The sequence below is a fragment of the Temnothorax americanus genome, unplaced genomic scaffold, assembly GCF_048541705.1.
Source record: "Temnothorax americanus isolate GAGA-0224 unplaced genomic scaffold, ASM4854170v1 Scaffold96, whole genome shotgun sequence".
NCBI classification, from domain to species: Eukaryota; Metazoa; Arthropoda; class Insecta; order Hymenoptera; family Formicidae; genus Temnothorax; species Temnothorax americanus.
Genome location: NW_027509819.1, coordinates 255,158 through 259,173, shown reverse-complemented (window position 1 = coordinate 259,173; position 4,016 = coordinate 255,158).

Genomic DNA, 4,016 nt, shown 5'->3' with positions numbered 1-4,016 from the left:
TAGACCGTAGGGAAATTGCGTAATTGTTTAAGGAAATTGCGTTGGTTATTTGTTAGCATCTCGCGTTTGACCGTCCGGGTGGAATTCGCTGTAACTTATGTCGGAGAATACTCTTGTGCGAATTCAATCGGGATTGCCGTGCAGCTCAGCGACGGAATGAGTATCGCGCTCGTGGGGTGACACGTGGCGTGTGCTCGAATTCTGCTTGTTCGCCGTGGAACTCGCTATCGTCCACTTGTTATCTGCCTTAACCGAAATATAATTTAATGTTTTATGTATTTGAGTGTGATGATTGCGCTACGCTCCCTCTCCTATTCCATCCGCGGTTGATCAAAGAAGCCCACGCCTGAGAAATACTGCGATCTCGTGAATCGTGGTGCGAGGAATCGCACCTGGCGCCCAACATAACATCTCTAAAATACTCAGTCGAGCTACCATCGGGGTTTCGGAGAGCAGTATCGCGAATATTGGTAGAGATTATAGTGAAGAAAGCGACGGCGCGCTCCTCCACGGCCGGCGAGACCGTGAGAGGACATCGTCGTCGTCGTTATAACACCCAAACACACACAATCATTATTCTGAAAGCTGAATGGGTGAAATCATCTGTGATCGCGTGATAAAATATCCATCTTTGAGGTCTTTTGGAGCAAAAATTCTGCTTTAAAGAGAGTTGTTGCCTTGAGAACTTTTGATCAAGATGACATGAACAACATTTTCCCAAAGTTTCAGACAAATTCGCCGAGAACCTATTTCCATAGGTTTTTGTGCGGGGTCCTTTGAAAATCTTATAGAAACACAGTTTGAAAATATTTTTTGATATTTTTTATTAAGTGTGTTTAAAAAAAAATTTGAAAAAAAACGTTCCATTTTTTTGGCCCATTTTTCGTAAAATTATGGGCGTTTAAAAAAAAAGTAACGTAATTTTTCAGAAATCGATATTTTGAAAACGGTTCGACAAAAAATTTGAAAAAAATCATGGAGGTATTTTTCAACTAATACTATAACATAAAAAATTTTTTAAAAAATCGGAGATGCAAAACCCAAATGGTGTCCGATTTGGCGCGGTACGTCTTATATATATCTTCCATCGCGTAAATTCTATAAATGAACTTTGCTGGAAAAATACATGTGATATAAAAGGCACAAAAGAAATTTATGCAAAATTATTCTTAGTACAAAATAATCGGAGCACAATCCTGGAGACATCCCGTGTCCGCGATATCGTCATCGTGGACGAGGCTCCGGGCCCAGAGAAAAAATAATCGTAATACAAACGATAGACCCTCGATATTGTCGTACAAAATGTATGTGTATCTATCCCTATAGCTTCTTCTCCTCTCTATATTATAATGAAAGAAACGTATCCTACTGAAAAAGGCCCGTTTAGCGAAATAGGAAGCCGATGCCAGCTAGTCTCACGCGAAAAGCGAACGTCGAATTTATAACACAATGGCTGTGTTCGGGAAGCGCGCTATTAGCGCTATTGCATCATTCTATCTTTATCGCTTCATCAGGTGTAAAACAAGGATAAAATAAGCAAATAGCACTAATAGCGTCTTCCCGAACGCACCTAATAAATTAATATTTAGCATCTCTATCGAATTTCTAAAAAAACGAGACAGGTCATTTTTTTGTTTTCTAAGAGAATTCAATCACTCTCTCTAGCCGAATTTCACTAATATTTAAACGTCAGAAACGCACGTGGTCCGAGTTAGCACAGGTCCGACAGATTTCTTTCTATAGACGGCATAGTTGCCAAAATATATTTCATGAAAAGAAAATTAATCTACAAAAATCAAATAATATTATGAGCATTGCACAAAAAAATATACACGAAGAATGTATTTTGAGAATCAGAAAGATTAAAAAAATGCGACAAAGTTTTTTCCCTCCGGATGAAATTCCAACGTGCACTTCTAAGGTCAACGCGCATCCTTTGCTAAACGAATGAATTCATACACGTTTTGCAGCCAGATTTTTATTGACGTGATACAGACGTGTGTACATCTGAGCCTCAATAAAGCGCAAGTTTAATCGTAAATCAGTTATGCGAAAGATCTTAGATCTTATACTTGTCAATAAAGTTATAAAATCCGCAAATAATGCGAAAATTTGCGCAGTCCCTCGTGATCGAATATAAATGGATCGCGTCGCTTCGCTAATGATCGGATGAACATTTTCTAAAAAACGCAACAAAATATTTGCTCCACTAAATAAGCTCGCACAAATCGCATCTGACAAAACTGAAATTTAACAATTATATGTAAAATCATAAAGCTATAAATTAGTTTTTGTTTTCAACAAGAGAAGTTGAGACACGTAGCGATAAAATTGAATGAATTTCCAACACGATAAAGATAAGTTTAATAATTTTCTTCTACGGTTTTCGTTTCTTTTTTAAAAAATAAAGATGTTAAAAAAAATCAAAATAAAGTAATATGTAACAAAAGTTTCTCTTGGTGTAAATTTTTAAAAGGAGAAAGCAAGTTTGAAAGAATAATATGATGAATCAACATTCTCTGAATACATATAGAAACCATTCAATTTTTTCCCGACGCGTTGTGGAAAATATGACGGCTCCGTATAATCGTTAATTACCGCTAACGAACCGTCGTAAGCAAATTCCTCGAAACGTTCGCTACAAAAGAAAACAAAAACAATTTTGGGACAAGAACGGAAGCGTTCGTTTGATCGTCATCGTCTTCGTTTCTAAGCCGAAAAGATGTACGTACTCCACTAAGATAAATTATAATTATTCTTGATATCAGCATTCGCGGCACCCTAAAGTCCCGATGGATAAAAACTAAATACTTAGCAGCATCCGAGTTTGATTTAGTCGGGCAACGTGAACACAGTTACACGTTTGCCCGTCTCTGTGAAAAAAAAAACGCGACGATCACCTTTTTTCTTTCTTTTCAAGTACTCTGTATACTTGTAAACTATAAATGTATAAAAACGATTAGGTACTCGCCGCGATGGAAAGAAAGTAACACAATACAATTTCTTTATGATTCTCGAAATCAAATCTGTTTGGATTTCTAAGCACAAGGAAAAACATCTCTTTTGCTTATGTATTATTCGACAAAGCAATGATACTCTTCATGGAGTGCAGTAACGGCTGTCGCATACTAACAATGGAAACGAAGACGAGGGCGAAAACGGATAAAAGATTGAAAAGCGCACTCGGAAGGGAAATGAAAGCACCGCGAGTTTCCTCTTCTCGACGGTCCTTCGACTTTATTCGCGAGGCAACGATACTTTACGCAAATATCCAGTATTCTGTATACAATCATAATTAGCTAATCATCCGTCGACGAAACATATCGCTCGCGTTAAAACAGCCGCTTCGGCGTAAACTGCACACGTTATGCAGTTATAGATAATTAACAAACTGAATAAAAATCTTAATTCTTAATATCATTATGTTATAATAATTAAGATTTTTATTCAGTTTGATATCTATACTGTTCATCAGCTGCGTTACCCTCTACTCTGATGCTAAGAGACTGAGTGTAATAAATCAATACTATATAAATTTAATATTTATTGCATTTGTTATAGAAGTTATTGTTTTACCCCATCAAGAATGAATCGATAGATCCTTTGAAATAGTTTTACATCGATCATTTACATTACAAGAAAAAAATTATTTGAGGTGCAAGAGATGCAGTAAATTGACAAGTCTAATAAGTACCCGCGTCAATATATACTATGTATACTAATTCACATTCTCAATTGTGCTACTGTTATTATTTGTCATCAGACAATTATAAACATACACATAATAATTAGATAGATATTATATATATATATATATATATACGCATGTGTGCATAAGAATATATGTAATTTATAAAAAGCGGGTGCTTATCAGCCTTGATACGTTACTGCCTTCTGCTACGCGGACGGCCAGAAAGCATTTTCAGGTTCAGGCCGTATTGCTAAAGAATCCAAGACGCGGCAACGCCGCGCGGCGTTGCCGCGTCTATAGCATATGTCTCTCCACCGTGCGTCCG